The sequence below is a fragment of the Mustela nigripes genome, chromosome 9 (assembly GCF_022355385.1).
Source record: "Mustela nigripes isolate SB6536 chromosome 9, MUSNIG.SB6536, whole genome shotgun sequence".
NCBI classification, from domain to species: domain Eukaryota; kingdom Metazoa; phylum Chordata; class Mammalia; order Carnivora; family Mustelidae; genus Mustela; species Mustela nigripes.
Window position 1 is genome coordinate 78,885,376 of NC_081565.1, and position 18,093 is coordinate 78,903,468.

Below are 18,093 nucleotides of genomic sequence, written 5' to 3' on the forward strand. Positions count from 1 at the left end.
CATTTGCCCCCTCATAAAGTTGAACAATTAAGTCAAAGCACTGGAAGTTGGAGACTGTAGTTTCAAAACCATCTCCCTTATTTTAAGAAACTTTGATTTTTTTTTATGTTTCCTGATAAATAAGTTTCCAAGAACATAAGTTTATAAAATTCTCAAAGGTCAGCCACACAAGGATTCAATGCCCTCTTTTGTGTTGATAGACTTTATTTTTTTATTTAAAATTTTCTGAAAAGACTTTATTTTTAAGTAATCCCTATATCCAACATGGGGCTTGAACTTACAACCTTGAGGTCAAGAGTCACATACTCTACTGACTCACACTCTCTACCGACTGAGCCAGCCAGGCGACCCCCCCAATAGGCTTTTTTTAAATCCCTTTTAAAAAAGATTTTATTTATTTATTTGACAGAGATCACAAGTAGGCAGAGAGGCAGGCAGAGAGAGAGGAGGAAGCAGGCTCCCCGCTGAGCAGAGAGCCCTATGCTGGGTTCAATCCCAGGACCCCGAGATCATGACCTGAGCCCAAGGCAGAGGATTAACCCTCTGAGCCACTCAGGTGCCCCCCGCAACAGGCTTTATTTAGAGCAGTTTTAAGTTCACAAGAGTATTGAGCAGAAGGTATGAGTCTCCTACACCCCCTGCCCACCCTACACTCCAGGCACAGCGTCCCCAGATACCCATGTCCATTTCCTTTGATTTTGGCAATAGGTGTAGGTTATGGAAATAAGACCTCTTTAAAACCAAAACTTTCATTAAAATAGTTTACATGATTTTTTAATAGTCACTTTTAATGTTTGATCCCAACAGGCTCTTGCTATGTGGCAGGCTCCCTAGACTTTCTCAGTCCCAGGGTCCTCATGTCTACAATCGGAGTAACAATTTTGGGGAGGATTAAATTAAATAACATATTCAAACTCCAAGCAAAATGCCTGGCACTTAATAAAGATTCAGAAAATGGGCATTTTTTGTTTTTTGAAGATTTTATTTATCTGTCAGAGAAAGAGAGAGAGATTGAGCACAAGCAGGGGTAGCAGCAGGCAGAGCGAGAAGCAGGCTCCCCTCTGAGCAAGGAGCCCGACTGAATCCCAGGACCCCGGTATCATGACCAAGTTAAAGGCAGATGCTTAACCCAACGGTGCCACCCAGACGTCCTGAAAATGGGCATTTTAACGTAAAGGGCACGACACAGGCCATATGATGTGTGTGTTTTCCATGGCTCTCGTAAGACGTTACCACTAACTTGGTGACTTAAAACAGCAGAAATGTATACTTTCATGCTCGTAGAGTCTGGAAGTCTGAACTCTTCTAGGAGGCAGGACTCCTTCCCTCTGGAGGCTCTAGGGACCTGCCCTTCCTCGAAGCTTCCAGCTTCTGGGGCTGCTGACGCTCCTTTACCCAGGCTGCATCTGCCGGCGCGCTCCAATCATCTTCTCACCTCCCTTTTCTAAGGTGACCTGTGATCGCACTCAAGGTCCACTCTGATAACCCCGGATCATCTCCCCAACTCCCGATCTCTAAGGTAATCCCACCTGCAAAGACCCTGTTTCCATATAAAGAAACACTTCCGGGTTCTAGTGATTAGGATCTGAACTCTTTGCTTACCACAGTTTACCACACTGGGGGACACATTTCCTATCCTAAACATATCATCTTTGGCCACTAAAGAAGTCCTTTGTCCCTTCTAGTTTGTCATTCAAAACCATCTGCTTATTTTTTTTTTTTTTTTTGAAGATTTTATTTGAGAGAGAGAAGGAGCAGATAGGAGGGGCAGAGGAAGAGGGGGAAGCAGACTCCCCACTGAGTGGGGAGCCCCCTACGGGGCTGGATCACAGGAACCTGAGATCGTGAGTCCAGAGGAAGGCAGAAGATGCTTCACCCCTGAGCACCCCTCCCCCCATCTGCATCTGCCTTATTTCAAGAAACTTCCTCCCTCTCCCAGAGGGACAGTGGCTCCCAAAGTTTGGTAGTTTCATTAAGGTCTGAGCACCGGACCATGTTGCTATAGTGGAGGCAACTTTCCAAGGTTTTAATTAGGTTGAGGATGGTGCTCCATCTGGTTCTCAAACTTACACATTCCAGGCCTCTGTGAGTCATTAGGTCGTGTGAACTTTGGGAATCCGAATTTTTCAAAGTTCCCCAGGGCAGTCTTATCATCAGCCAAGATCCGGCAACCTTTTGATTTCTACAAACTGTACCAAACTCGTGGAAGTAGGGAATTCCCTTTCCCGCCTGCTGGGTGTGTCATGGTTACATGACTAAGGTTTTATTAAAAGGGTGTGGGGGGCGGGGAGGGAGGAAGAGCAGCCCTGAAAAATGAACACTCCTGTCTGTACAGTATTTACTGAAAGAGTTCCCTTTCGGGACAATTTCCAATCCCGAATTAAACAGAGGATGACGACTGCCTGGATTTGGCAGACCTGCGGCTGTCCCTAGATGGGGACCTCGCGGGTCTGACTGATCCGGCCCCGGCCGCGCCGTCGGCGGGAGCCAAGCCCCTATCAGGGTGAGAGCCGCTCCAGCAAGGGGCGGGGTGGGGGCGGCTGGGCTGCTCCAGCCCGGGTGCGGGAGTCGGTAGAGAGGTCGGGAGGCGCTGGGGTGGGCGGGCTCGCTCCGCGCCCCTCCTGCCAGCGGCGGCCACTCCAGAGTGACGCGGGCAGGGGGCGTGGGGAAGCGTAGTTCTATTTATTCTGGCTGGGGAGCCGGGGGCCGGGGCCGCTCTGCGCCGCCGGAGGAGCTGTCCCGGGTCGGAGAGCGGGCTCGTTCCGCGGAGAGGGCTAAGAACCCAGCGCCCGCGGTCGGCCAGGTGGGGGCGGCCGTGGTGCGCTGGCCCGACGCACAGAGCATTTTCGGGAATTATGGAAGTCCCTTTGGGGATGATGCGGCTCGGAGTCTGGCTCAGGCGGGAGCGATGAAGGCGCAGTGTCCAGCTCAGCGGCGGGGTGTTGGGGCGCAGTCGGGCTCACCCGGGAGGCGGTAGGGGTGCAGTGTCCAGTTCCGCCGTGGAGCGAGGGGGGCGCAGTGTCAGGCTCAGCCAGGACAGGATCCGCGGGGGAGCAGGCTCCACCGGAGGGGTGATGGGGCTCATTGTCAGGTTCAGCCGGGGCTGATGGGGGCTCATTGTCCGACTCGGCCGCGAGGTGCTGGGGGCCCCGGCTCAGGTTCAGACCCGCGCGGTGGGAGTTTGCAGCCGCAGCGGGGGGCGCGGTTCTCGGTGGCCGCAGCGGGAGGCGCCGAGCGCCCGGGTCCGGAGCTCCCGCGGAGCCGGGCGGCGGGAGGAGCCCGGCGTGGTCACCGCCCCCTCCGGCCGCAGGCTCCTCCTCTCCCCCCGCCTCCTCCGTCTCGTCCGCCCGCCCGCCCGCCGGCCCAATCGGCAGCCCTCGGCCCTGCAGAGCCGGGCCGCTTGTCTGGCCGGCGGAGGCTGAGCGCGACCCTCGCGAGCCGCGGCGCCGGCCGACCAGGGACAAGAGCGACTCCCGGGACCCCGCTCTGCCCCGCGCGGCCGCCGCCTCCCATCGCTGCGGGGACGCTGGGGCGCGCGCCGCCGGGGCCGAGGCTCTCTTCCTCCCGGGGGGGAAGGAGCGGAGAAAGCCGAGCGGCGGCTCCGGGAGCGAGCGAGCCGAGGCCCCTGCCCCCGAGGCTCGGGGCTGGAGGAGGAGGAGGCGGAGGCGGAGGGAAGTGCGCGTCATTCCCGGGAGGAGAGCGTTGCACCTCCGGGCAGAGGCTGCGGCTGCCAGTTGCAGAAAAGCGGAGGCGGCGGCGGCGGCGGGCGCGGGGCTCCAGGGGCTCTCTGGCCATGGAGAGAAGATCCGGACACCGGGACGCTGGGAGCTCGGCTCCGTCTCTTTGGACCGCGGTGTAGGCACCTGAAGTAGCCGACGCTAAGTGGGGGAGGGGAAGGTAAGCCGCGGAGGGGTTCCCCCCGCCCCGCCTCCCCCGCTGCCCGCCGGGGCCACTGCGAGGTCGCCGCCCGCGGCCCCGAGCACGGTCCCAGCTCCCGGCTGCCGGCGCTCTGGCATTGAGGCGTTTCTGCTGAGACGGAAAACCTCCTCCCGCCCCCCGAAGCCCCCTCCCGCCCTCCCCCCGCACTCCGCGGTTCCCGGTCTCTCTCCTGGCTGGGTCCGGAGACCCCGGGCTCCCCCGGAGTAAATCCTCTCCGTAAGAAAGGGTCTGGGGAACGGCGCCTCGGTTTCTTTCTCTCCGTCTCTCTTTTCATTGCGTTTACGGGGAAGGGAACAATGGACCTTTGAAAGTCGGTGTGAACAGCCTCAAACTTTCCGGAGAGGGTTGGGGTGGGGGGGATAAACCCCACAGGAAGCGACCACAGTGGAAGGTTGGTGGAACGTGCGCTGCACAGTCTGGGCTTCGGTGCGCGCGCGGGCGCGTTTGGGGGTGACCTTTGTCTCTCTACTGTTCCACTGGGTTGGTGAAGCAACCCTTCAGCCCTTACCCGCTTTGTGTTAGTAAAAGTAACGAGGGGGGCTTTAAAATCACTCGCAGCTTTCTTTACAGCTGGGGTAGCCTTGGCACTGGACCCCACTCCCAGCTTTACTCTGCAGAGTTGGGAGGTCTTGGCAAAGGAGGGGGGTCCGGCGCCGCGAGGATCCCAGAGTTCAGTGGTTAATGCCAGTTGCTACATCCTTTGCAATCAGAGCAAGGTCCCGATGTTGCTCTCTGCTGAGGCTTATCACCAGACCTCGCTGGGGAGCGGAAACCGCTCACTTAAATTCTCTGGCTAAGGTTAGGAAAACAGACTTTGATATACATCTCCTTTCATCAACAGTCGGGTTAAGGATGGAGTGCTTAATAATTTTAAGAACTTGCATTCCACACGGGAGCCACTCACTGGCTTGTGTCCACTCTCCTGGTTTCAGTGTGACAATGTGATGCCTTGTGGCATAAGTGCGTGTGTTGAGGGTAGGCGGATGTTGCTTTCTGGAGCCCTTACAGGGACAAAATGAGAATTTAGAGGCACTGGGATGGAGGGAGATTTCACCTGAGCTGAGGGAGGCCTCAGCCCTCAGGGCAGCCAGACATACCTGTTGGAAGTGGCTCCGTGTTAGGAATGCGTTTCAAGTGGTTAGCCTTAGGGTTCTTTGGTGGGCAAAAAGGAGCTCTTAATCTTTGTTTGACCCTTGAAGGAAGCTTGCTGTTTTCAAAATTGGTCTGGGCATCACGCTCTGGTTGTGTGCCTTTGATGAGCTATTCAAAGGGCTCTTTTGGGTTTGCATTTCTGGGCAAAGCAGAACAAAGTACTTGTGCTTAGCAGACACTGGGTAGAACCTTCTGGTGTTGTGTCCTTTACCTGAAAGTCACTCCTTCTCTTTCTGCATACCTGCACTCCAGGGTCTGAGTGGATGCAGATGGAGCTGGATATCTGCTTCTGGCTTTCATTTCATTCCACCTGATGCTGTTTCATCTGATGGATGTGTGTGTGCTTTGGCTTACAACAGTAAGGTTAGAAGTGAATTTTGGGTCCTCACTTACCTGTTCTGCTTTAACGGCCTGCGGACGAGGCTGAGGCATGTGTGGGCACGGAGGTCAGATAGTACACTCTTCCCCTGTGCTTTTTCAGGTTTTCGTGGTCCCAGCGAATTTGTTGGAGTCCAAGCTCCTTTGTTGATCTAACCGGCAACCTGCAGATTTCCAGAAGTCTCCGATTTCACAACAGGAAACCTGAATGGGACAATACCTCCTTCGTGTTCTAATGAACCTAATCTTGCCTGTTCCCAGGCTACCTTGGGAACGGTGGGAAGACAGTCTAGAGAGTAGAGTTGACAGGCTGCTACTTACCAGCTCCGCGCCTCTGGGCCCGGGTTCTGAATTTCAGAATGATATGCTGAGCCACAGTGCAGAAGGAGATCATTGAGAAGATATTATTAAGTACAGTTTTAGACTCCTATGGGATACTGGATGTAAAGGTGTACTTTATAAAATTCTATAAAATACAAGTCTTGGATCATCCAGCCACCCCCACCCCCCGTGCATTAAACTAACAGTTTTTGTTCACCTGTTGTGTGTTGGGCGCTTGGGAAGCAGTCTGAATGCCCACACCGTGTTCTTGTCTGTAGGGAGACGGAGCTGGTTGGAGTGGGTCAAGCTTGGAAGTCACAGGGAGCCAAGATCATCTGTGTGGTGGCTTCTGTCTGTAAGGAAAGAGGAGATGGTCTCTTGCTGTTGAAAGGAATGAGCCTAGGCTGGGAGAAAAGGAAATGAGCAATTAGAGAAGGCGCAGTAAGTGTGTGTGAGTGTTTGGAGCATTGTACATAGAGTGCTTTAAGAATCCTCCGGAGGAGGACCAGATTGGGAGTGCGGGGTGGGGGGGGAGAAAGCAATTTCGTGAGAAATAAAATTTTTGAAATCACACAAAAATAGTAGGGACTGAACACTGGGGTCAGCGGTACCATTTTGAAACATAAAGTTTGGAGTATTTGAAGTCAGAATGGAGTTTAAAATGAGGCTCTGATGTTTGCTGCTGGACAATTCCCCCATTTCTTCCCATGTTGTTGGTTCACCTGTAAAATTCGTTTAAGAATACTTTATCAAGTTCTAGGGGCGCCTGGGTGGCTCAGTGGGTTAAAGCCTCTGCCTTCGGCTCAGGTCACGGTCCCAGGGTCCTGGGATCGAGCTCCACATCGGGCTCTCTGCTCAGCAGGGAGCCCGCTTCCCCCTCTCTCTCTGCCTGTATCTCTGCTTACTTGTGATCTCTGTCTCTGTCAAATAAATAAAATCTTTAAAAAAAAAGTTAAAAAAAATACTTGGGTATCAAACGGTACTTTCAAAACATGTTCTTTTGAGAGCTTTTTCGCTTCAGATCATAACCGAGTCTAAACGGTCTCCGTGACCAAGTTCTGATTTCTTGACGCTTTCCGCTTTCCGGAGTGTTGTGAATCTCAGCTTGAGTGCAGTTTTTCAGATGGTTGTGGTGGTTATTGCCGCAGAGCATTCCTCAGCGTGTCCAGGCATCTTCCCATCTCGGCCACAGGAAATCTTTTCATTGCGTTTGGGGTGTGAGCAGTAATTACAAGGATGCGCTGGCTCCTACAGTGCCTCGATTGAGAGGGGCTTGTCTGGGTCTGTAGCGTAACTGCCACATTCTTCCCCGAGTCCCAAGCCAATCTAGCCCTTCAGCTTTCCTCTCCTGTAACAAGGTGAATGTGGAAAGGGGAAAAGGAAGGAAAAGCCATGCATCTGCATTTTTGAGACCCTGACAATGACCCTGACTCGATTTCTCCATTTGTAAAGAGATGGAATTTTCAAGGGTGCTATGAAAAGAAAGGGCTGTTCCCCCAGGAAGAACAGTTGCTATCTGGGTGAAACTTGAATCTAGAAGCACTGTTTGTTTTAATCTAGTTGCCTTATTCTCCATGTGAAATGGTCTTAAGCTCATCTCACATTTTAATAAGTTGACTTTGATAGAAATCCTAGTCACATATTTAAAACTATCACGTTCAGTGTGATTTGGGAGGCGGGGAGGGGGGCGCAGTACGCATGTCCATCAGTTTTCAGGACATGTTGAATCTTAGCATGTAGTTTGAAAAGGCTTTAAACAATATTAAAATGAGGAAGTTGAGACCCAGAGAGGCTAACTAATTAGGTAAGGTCATATAGTAAATTAATGGCTGAGCAGGGACAAGAACCCCTTTGTCCTCATTTCCAGTCAGCATTTTCCCCCCACTAATACAATCTAATTTGTATCTGTTTGGTTTTGTTAGCAATTTAGTTGTTTTAGTGTTTTAATGGGGAAATAATTTGCATTTGGGCTTAGAAACTCCTTGCACCCAAGTTTAAAGCATACACTCCACCTTTTTTTCATTTCGTAGGATTTATACATGATAAGATGTACACAAAGTGGGGTGATACTTCTTGTAAGAAATTTCTGGCAAATAGGGAACTAAGTGTAAAAATAATGTTAGCTTTACTTGCATTTTTCATAAATAGCACACGAATGTAAAATATTATAGAAGTGCACATTTTTTTTTGAAAAACAAGTTCCTGGAAACATTCAGATTTGTGTTGTGATTCATAGGATGTAAGTGTATTAGAAATATGTTGGCATGGTCTTTTGTTTCCCCTGTGCTTGCTTTGGGAAGCCATTAATGTTGGTTGTCAGGAACTATGTTCAGCAAATATTTTATTGCATTCCTAAGATGTGCAAGGCTCTGGGCTGTGAGCAGTACCAAGATGAATGAAACATAGGGTCTTTATTAAAAAATGCCTCTTTTAAAAAAAATGGCATAGACCGGGACTCTGTCTATGACTTAAAACACAGAATTGCTATCTCCCATGGAATCCGTCCTTTGATCGATTAGGCAAATCTGCCTTGAAATTGTAATTAGTAGTCTAACCTTGTGGCCAGAGTTGTAATGTGACATTTATTTTCGTTATGTGGTCACATGTGCTCAACCTTTGATATTTATGTTATCAGGGTTTCATCTTAGTTTGGACAATAAGTAAAAAATTGACAGCATTTGGAGACTTTATTTTTATTTTTTTTAAAGATTTTATTTATTTATTTGACAGAGATCATGAGTAGGCGGAGAGATGGGCAGAGGGAGAGAGGGAAGCAGGCTCCCCGCTGAGCAAAGAGCCCAATGTGGGGCTTGATCCCAGGACTCTGGGATCATGACCTGCGCCGAAGGCAGAGGCTTTAACCCACTGAGCCACCCAGGTGCCCCTGGAGACTTTATATTTTGAAAAGTTTGCCTGAGAAGGCTCATAGCAGTCTTAGCTTTCATATAATTTTTAAAATGGTGTTAAGACCGCATAGGAGTGTGATTGCAACATTGTTGCCTGAAAGGATTGCAATTTCAGACTATCCAGGTTGAGCCACTGAATAGTCTCATTGACTCTGAGTTTGAGATTAAGTATCTTAAAACATAGGAATATCCACCACAAGCCAGATGTCTTGGGTCGTATCTAATGACGAATGCTCTCCAAAGTGAATTTGTTACTGATTTGGGGGCTCCTACCTAATTATTGCCTCGTACTTGGACACCACCCATCTCCTGTTCTCACCATGGTCCTCGCGGATGGTGACTCACTTCCTTGAAGAATAAAAAGGTGGTTTTTTTTTTTTTTGCATACAATGAGGTTGGAAAATTAATTATTAATATTTTAGGGAGCGGAAAGATTAAGTTGAGCACAAGGACAATTGCCTGATTCCTGTTTCAGAAAGAAATGAGAAAAATGAGTCGTCTTTTTTTTTTTTTTTTAAAGATTTTTTCTTTATTTATCTGACAGAGATCACAAGTAGGCAGAGAGGAAGGCAGAGAGAGAGGAGGAAGCAGGCTCCCTGCAGAGCAGAGAGCCCGACGTGGGGCTCGATCCCAGGACCCCGGGATCATGACCTGAGCCGAAGGCAGAGGCTTAACCCACTGAGCCACCCAGGTGCCCCGAGTCGTCTTTTTTTATTGTGGTAAAAAAACCAGATTGGGTTTTTACTAGGACCAATGCCACCTCTATAAAATCCACTTCAGATGAGGATCTCGAAAATTCTCGTTGCTTAATGCCACATCTTTAGTTGTGCAAGGGGTACTTGATGACAGCCCCTCGCCAGTCACCCTAGGACATGCTCAGATAGAAGCGAGGTGCTGGTAATATGGAGAAGCTAGCAGTTTGGTAGCGAGTGGGCTGGGTATGGAGATAGAGTGGAAAAAGCCAAAGGGGAGATGAATCGTCTTCTCAGCACGGTTAATGATGTCTTTTGATGAATGTTAATAGCTGCTTTCCCAAGTGCTTGTGCCTGTCCTCTCCATATGGTCGCGCCTCACAGTGTATGGTCAGCTCCGGGATAACCCCCCACCTCCACCCCCACCCCTGCCGCCGGGTTACCATGTGGTCTGAGCTTGGCGCTAACCTTCAGGTATTTCTTCTTGTTCCCTGTTCGTGCTTCAGGCCCTTGAGGTCATCACAAAGCCCCTGTTTGCCTGTCCCACGGCCGCTGCCTGGAATCTGCCCCTGCCCAGCTCTGCAAATTCCAAGCACCGTCTAGTGCTGAGTAGTGCTGAGTTCTTGCTGATTCGTTGGTCTTCCCTGCTGACTCTCAGGCACTGTTGACTTGTGATGAACTTGGAGCCTGGAGGAGGTGTAATAGGGTCCCTTCCCTAAGCCTAGCTTTCAGACGCCCCCGGAGGTCAGGCACTGTGACCGTTTTTATTTTGGCCAGGGACGCATCTGCAGCCTTCCAGAAAATACAAGAGACTTCTGTTGTTTCCTCCCATATTGGTCATCATTGGACAACATGTTGTCATGTTAGTGGCTGAGTTCCGTGGGAGATTTTGGTTTATACATGCAAAGGAAGCTATTAGTAGTGGCCTGGTGGCTTGCATTTGGGTAAGTCAGCTTGCCAGGGCTTTTAAAAATGAACTCTTTTGCATTTATAGAGATCTAATAAACTCAGGCGATCACCTCTTCAGCCCACCAGCCCAGTGTCTTTGCCTGGACATGCATGGTACTTGTTTCCTTGGGACCTCTCCTCACCCCTCTCCTTCTCCCGAGCACTGAGCTCTGAGCTCCTTGAAGGTAGAGATTGTGCACCGTTGGGTCCCCATCATCTAGCAGAGTCCTTGTCCCATAAGAGATGTTCAAGCCTAAATGCGTTCCCTTTTGTGCAAACCTTTACTTTCAGGGGTGAACATTGTATTAAAAATAGGCTCTGGGGGCGCCTGGATGGCTCAGTGGGTTAAGCCTCTGCCTTCGGCTCGGGTCATGGTCCCAGGGTCCTGGGATCGAGCCCCACCTTGGGCTCTCTGCTGAGCAGGGAGCTTGCTTCCCCCTCTCTCTCTGCCTGCCTCTCCGCCTGCCTGTGATCTCTGTCTGTTAAATAAATTAAAAAAAAAAAAAATAGGCTCTGTGCTGTAGGTAAAAGAAGCAGTGCATTTGGACTGTAATCCTGGCCCTGCCATTAATAGAAACTCTGCCTTGATGCTGGATCGTGTGGCCCCAGATCTCTTCAATCTGGGCATCTCATTATTCATCTGGAGTATTTCCTATCTTGAAAGTCATGCCCGAACATCCATCCTCGTCACCCGCTTTCTACTGTCATTGCGTTTTGATGTCTCTATCCGGAGATCGTGGACTCTTGGTGCATCTCTGCTTCTTTATCAAACAAATCTCCGTTGCCTTTTCTTTTTTCCTACTTTTCGACATTTTAACCAACATAACTTTCTTGGCTCTTTCTTCTTGAGAAGTATTTTCGGGCTTTGTCCCTGGCGCTCGGCGGAGAATGCAGCCCGCAGGCGGCTCTGCCCTTTGCCGTAACCTTAATTAAATCAGCCTCCCCCAGGTCAGACGTTGGCTCTGGTTCTTTCTTTCCAAGGCCAGCTGCAAGGCTGATGACACGCCTGGGTCTGCCATTGTGTGCCTCTGTGGCAGCCATCCGTCACTGTCAGCAGGTTGGGAGCCTGTGTCCGCCCAAGCTGTGGGGGAGGGTGGAAGCAGCGTTAGAAGAGAGGGGAGAAGAGAGGGCAGCTTCTCAGTGGAAAGAATTAAGGAGAAAAAGGAACCTGAGGAATAATACCCAGGAAAAGGGAACAGGAGGGAAGAGCAGAGGACTGGTAGGTAAAATGACGCAGCCTCTCCTTTCTCCAGGCTCCCAAGTTGGAGGTTGTTCTGCCTTCAGTTGGGTTTATCCATAGTTCTTTCCTTCCACCCAGGGGCCTACCCCCTTGGCTTTTTCAGTTTAACTTCGGGTAAGGAATGTTAGACATTCTTCATTGTCAGCCGTTCTCCCCTGCCACCGTTGGCCTGTGGGTCTGTTTCCTTTTTTCTTTTGCTTCCCTTTTGTTGCCCATGGTAATGTTCTTTAGCCTTTGCTCTGTCAGCCATCTTGGCTTTGGGGTCAAGCACTGCTTTTCATGGAGATGCTTAACAGATTTGAAAAAGACAGGATTAATGAGGATCCGTGGTGTCGGGAAAGTCAGACATCTGCCTCCGGTGCCTTGCTTACGTGAGAAGACTATAAGGAGGAACCAAAAATATTTCTCAAAGGTTGCCTATCTAACTTTAAGATGGGAAAGAGTTCACTTGGTTTGCTTTGGGCATTAGATATTATAAATAAAGACTCTTTGTTCCGAGGGATCCATATTTAACAGGAGATTCCGACATAATTTTCAGGGATATATCCACTTGAGTGAAATTGTAGGCGGTTTGCTAATCTGAATTCCTTCACGGCAGACCCATAAACCCGGCATTTGTTGCTTCGTTGTTTGCAACATAATCTGACTCTTAGTATTTTTAGTTAATTTTTGTTTTCCAGGGATTTGTTACTTCCTAACAATGGCTTTCTGGCACCGAGCTTCATAGGAGAGCTTAACAAAAAGCAAATTTCTAAGGAGGAAAAAACAAATGTCTTCTGGCTTTCACTAATACTTATTCTGACTCAAATGCTTAGTGACAAAAAATAATTTTTAGTCAATTTAGTCTTTTTAGGAGATGATAGGTTTGAAAAATCCCTTGTCATTTCTCTGTATTATATTTTAACAGAGTTAGTATGTACTGGGAGTGTGGTTTCCTCTTGAGGGGAGGGGGTGGTGTGAATAGTGATGCCTGGTGCTGGGCTAGAAGTCTGGGGGTACTGGTGTTTTTTTTACATAATAGTAGCTCAGCTTTGGGAAGTGTCATGCATCATATGTGTCTAAATTGACCAGGTGGAAAAAGAAGGTAGGGGTAAAAATGAAGATTTCTCAGCCCCTTATTTTTTCCCTGCATAGGGAGAAGTTTTTGTTTTTGTTTCCATTTGAGAGACAGAGAGAGCGTGGGCACAAGACGCAGACTCCCTGCTGAGCCCAGACAATCCACCCCGCACCCCTCGGTCCCCTTGCAGGACTCTCGAGCCCAGGGCTCCAGGATCATGACCTGAGTCGAAGGCAGATGCTTAACCAACTGAGCCACCCAGGTGCCCCCAGGGAGAGGTTCTTAACACAGGATTGGTGTTTCCCCTGTGCCTCTGAATATTGCCCTGGGCATGATCAGCTTAGTAAAAGTAAACCAGAGTGAAGTACATAAACTAACCATGCCAAGTGTCTTATTTCTTGGGAACATGACAGGCAATTGCAGGTGATAGTGACTCATCTTGGTTTGGAGACTCGAAAGAAAAGACAAAGGCCTGCCTGTGCAACGTCGTGGTGGAGAATATGTCTCGTCTGAGAGCGCTGTTGTGTTTGGAGGTCTCAGGGTGCTGGAGTCTTTGGGGTATGCTTGGACAAACCAAGCTGATCTCTGAGTGAAACTGAACTGAACTTTCCTCCACCATCTGTCTGTTTTCTCCCAAATAGCTCTAAGTACAGACCTAGCATTTATGTTGAAATGTATTTTAGGGGTGCCTGGGTGGCTCAGTGAGTAAAGCCTCTGCCTTCGGCTCAGGTCGTGATGTCAGGGTCCTGAGATCGAACCCCGCGTTGGGCTCTCTGCTCAGCAAGGAGCCTGCTCCCCCCACCCACCTGTCTCTCTGACTACTTGTGATCTCTGTCAAATAAATAAAATCTTTTAAAAAAAATGTATTTTATCCTGTATGCTCTGGGAATAGGATATGCATCCAAATATATTCCTCTAAGCTTTGTATAGAAGGATGTCCCCCAGAAACTTTTCAACCATTGTTTTTGAAAAATCTTTATAATATGTACTTAAATATATAATTTTCACGAAAATATTGCTCACACTTAAGTATTTATTTCACATTTTGAGAAACTAAAGCGCCTTAAAGTCAGTTTTGCTAAGCTTATTTCTTACAGAACAGCTTTATATGATTAATGTGTTGAGGTCATTGTTTATCAACTATAGACAGAGTCTGAATCTACAACAAAATGAAAGAAACACCCTAAACCTGATTCCTTGATGTTGTCTTTTTCCTAAGAAATGGGATATTGGAAGTTGGAAACATTAATTGGTAGGTTCAAGGCCATTAAGAGCTGGTTAAAATTTTAATTAGGTTATAATTACTAATAATTATAAATATCTATCATTTGTTTTCAAGGTAATTCATGAACACCTCTTGTTCTTGGCATGTGTTAACTTTTTATTGTGACCAAGAGCATACCAGTGGGTGTGTGATAAAGACCTACCAAATCTTTTTTTAAAAAAATTATGTATTATTAGGCCCAGGGGTACAGTCTGTGAATCATCAGGCTTACATACTTCACAGCACTCACTATAGCACATACCCTCCCCAATGTCCATAACCCCACCACCTTCTCCTACCCCCTTCCCCCCGGCAACCTTCAGTTTGTTTTGTGAGATTAAGAGTCACTTATGGTTTGTCTCCCTCCCGATCCCATCTTGTTTCATTTATTCTTTTCTTATCCCCCAAACCCCCCATGCTGCCACTCAAATTCCTCATGTCAGGGAGATCATATGATGGTTGTCTTTCTCTGATTGACTTATTTCACTCAGCTTAATACCCTCTAGTTCCATCCACGTTGCTGCAAATGGCAAGATTTGATTCCTTTTGATGGCTGCATAGTATTCCATTGTATATATACACCACCTCTTTTTTATCCATTCATCTGTGGATGGACGTCTAGGTTCTTTCCATAGTTTGGCTATTGTGGACATTGCTGCTGTAAATATTTGGGTGCACGTGCCCCTTTGCATCACTACATTTATGACCTACCAAGATCTTAATCAAGTTTCCTCAGCAAGATTTTGGCCATTTGTTCCCAAACTCGACTGTAACTTGGCAGAACTGACCTTTCAAAAATTATGTGCTTGATCAAAGAAGAGTCAGCCTGAGATCAGACCAGCTTCTTGACTGCTCCTCTAACTACAGCCTGAATTTTCCATTCAAAACTAAGTTCTCATAACAAGTGTAGGTGGGATTTCAAAGACCTTAAACGAATCAAACGCAGAGCATTTTCATTAGGTGTTCCATGTGATGGGGTCGATACGCATGACATATGAGATCCCCTCTGCACTGGGTTGGAGATGCTGAGTGATTTTGGGGGTCTGAATATACAGCTTCCAGGGCAAGTGTCCTCATCCACTGTGTGAATAAATAAGCAGGGATAGTAGGTGGTTTGTGGCAATAGAAAGATGTGAAAACTCAGCCCTTTAAAGAGCACTTACTGGCTTTGAAATATTGCTGTGTCTGTATTGAGAAGACTTTCCCTTTGATCACAGGACTGTTTTCAAAGTAAGCTCTGTGCCCACTGTGGGGCTCGAACTCACAACCTGCTGATCAGGAGTCAAATGCTCTACTGGCTGAGCCAGCCCCAGTACCCAGCTCATAGCACTTTCTGGCTTTCAGAGTAACAGTGCAAACTGGAATGGAGCACTTGCTGCATTTCCTCCTGTTGTGCTACCAGGATTACAAAATATTATGAAAGGCTGAGCTTGTCTAGTTTGCCGCTCTTTATCTTTAGAATTCCTATTTGCTGTTGGTAATAATACCTTTAGTCACCAGCTAGATTGCACACTAGGGTTGCATTTTGTAAAAATTAATGCTTTGGCTTTCTTGCTTGAAGTAGTAGATGTTCTCAGTTTTTCCCAAATCAAGGCCACGGATCCAGATCGATGAGACAAAATTTCCCAGAACCTCAAGTATGTTGAGGAAAGATTGAGTGGGACATTCGTGTCTGTGTGTGCGTGTGCGTGTGTGTGTGTGTGTGTGTGTGGACTGTAGAGGTAGAGTGTGATCTAAGTTCAGCAAGCGCCTTGTGAGGACCTACTGGGTGGAAGGTGCGAATACTAAGATAAGTGAGACTAGTGCCTGTTCTCAAGAAACTTAAGTCAGCCACAGGGGACGGGTAGACAAGTCCACACGTTAACAAACATGAGGCAGAAAGCAAGATGATCAACTAGAGTTTTATTTAAATTTTGTTGTTGTTGTTGTTAGTAATCTCTATACTCAACGTGGGGCTTAAACTTTAAGTCAAGAGTTACAGGCTCTGTGCACTGAGCGAGCCAGGACAGGAGCCCCCCAATAAGAGTTCTAGGCAGAGTGCAGGGAAGAACAGCCAGGGAACCTGTAGAATGCTGAGATGACAGGGCCTCCTGGAGAGCATAGCGTGGTGTTTGATGACTTTAAATGAGAATGTATCTGTTTTCTTTCTTTTTATTTTTTTAAATTGTTCTCCACTCTTTCTTTAAGGATTTTATTTTATTTGTTTGACAGAGGTCACAAGTAGGCAGAGAGGCAGGCACAGAGAGAGGAGGAAGCAGGCTCCCCGCTAAGCAGAGAGCCCGATGCAGGGCTCGATCCCAGGACCCTGAGATCATGACCTGAGCTGAAGGCACAGACTTTAACCCACTGAGCCGCCCAGGCGCTCCATATCTGTTTTCTTAAAATCATGCTCTTTTTTATAGGCCAAGAAACTCACCAACCTGAGCTCCTTTATCATTATTGAAATTCCTAAGGAAAAGAAATTATTTTCTGTGATTACTTCTTGTAATTGAGTGCCCTTAACAATGCGCAGACCCCTCCCACCTTGAGTTACTGTTTGAGGCGTGATGCTCTTTTCTATCCAACAGAAGAATTTTATTTAAAATAATAGCAAGTTTTAAAGTGTTCTTTTGTGAGTTTTTTTTGACAAAAGTAGTAGGTTTTGAATGTTTACCCTTTTCCAGCATTTGCATTGATATCTTTCAAGTTGATATGGTTTCATATTCTTTTTTTTAATTTTTATTTTTATTTTTTTAAAAGTTTTATTTATTTATTTGTCAGAGAGAGAGAGCGAGCAAGAGTGAGCACAGGCAGACAGAGTGGCAGGCAGAGGCAGAGGGAGAAGCAGGCTCCCTGCGGAGAAAGGAGCCCGATGTGGGACTCGATCCCAGGACGCTGGGATCATGACCTGAGCCGAAGGCAGCTGCTTAACCAACTGAGCCACCCAGGCGTCCCTGGTTTCATATTCTTAGTCGTTTCCTGTATTACGTCCTTTAAATCTTTGCCTAAATTCCCTGTGAAGATCTCTAATGGCATGGTATTTATTTATGTATATGATAGCATGAAATATGACAAATGATATTTGTTTATTTATTTACTTAATGATTTTACTTTTTAGTTAATTAATTATTACTAAGCCGTTCGGGCTGCCACTTTTTACCATCCGGTAAAGAAATATGAGGTAATTCTTTGGAATGCCAGAAGTTAACGCTTTGAAATCTTCATGGAGTGCATTTCCAAACTCAAAGCCAATGAGTTGCGCCCCCTCCCCCCCCATTTTGAATTCTCTGTCTGTGTTTAGGGATTTAACTCAGTCTGTACTTGCTCTTCAAATACATCATAAAATGCTAACATGTTCCTTCCATAGAGTACTGTGTTCTTTACACTAGGAAGATGGCCCTCTTAAAAATGACATGTAATATGAACAGATTATTAGTGTATTGAGTAAAAACACTGGTCTGTCATAAAAAGTTTAAAATGACAGCTCAGACTCCCCTCAAAGTCTTGAAAGCTGGAGGGAACTCTTCATGCCTTCTTCTGTTAAGTGCCTCTTTGTTCTTGGAACCCCAAACTCACACTAATCCGGTGCTGGACATGAATATTCTCTTCCTGTGGTTTTTTAAATAGCATTTTCTGTTCTCTAGCTTCCTTTATTGTAAGAATACAGTATACGGTACATACGACATACAGAATGTGCGGTCATCAACGTTTATGTCCTCCGTAAGGCTTCTGGCCAACAATAAGCTGTTATTAGTTAAGTTTTTGGAGAGTCAAAAGTTATACATGGATTTATGACTGACTGCTTGTTGAGGGGAGGCGGGGATCCGCTCCCCAGTTCAGGGGTCAACTGCCTTGGTCAGTGCCCCTCTGCCTTCAAGGAAGTGATTCAAATTGAATTGAGGAAAAGAAAAATTGAACCTAGGAATTGTACGTTTTAGGGATGCTGCACATCTTTTGTCTATCCCCCATAGTGCTTACCACAGTTCTTTAGTGACCTCGAGAGCTCACAGTTGCTGACTGAATGAGCGAAATGTCAATTCTTCCCACAAATAACTTGAATCTTTAACTAGCAATCACTATATTTTTAGGTAATTGATTCATAATACTCCTCCTAAAGTAAACTCGTAAATGTCAAGTGAAATTCTAAAGCAGTATATTTGTATCTTGTATCTTTAAAAATGATGATAAATGGAAAGAGCAGTTTGCATAAAGTGATT

General features: G+C 47.2%; 1 protein-coding gene across 4 annotated transcripts in view; it reads left to right on the plus strand.

The window, feature by feature from the left end:
* The window catches only part of CEMIP2 (cell migration inducing hyaluronidase 2), a 98,416-nt gene that overhangs the window by 12,455 nt on the left and 67,868 nt on the right, over positions 1–18,093 (plus strand). Inside the window, exon 1 of one of the 4 annotated variants that reach the window (XM_059411868.1) lies at positions 1,419–2,803. The exons of 1 other annotated variant lie outside the window; for it this stretch is intronic. The gene's annotated coding sequence lies outside the window, so the exon portion shown is untranslated. Of the gene's footprint in view, positions 1–1,418; positions 2,804–3,588; positions 3,898–4,133; positions 4,156–18,093 lie in introns of those variants that run through there. 2 more of the 4 variants (XM_059411867.1, XM_059411870.1) reach the window with 2 other exon arrangements.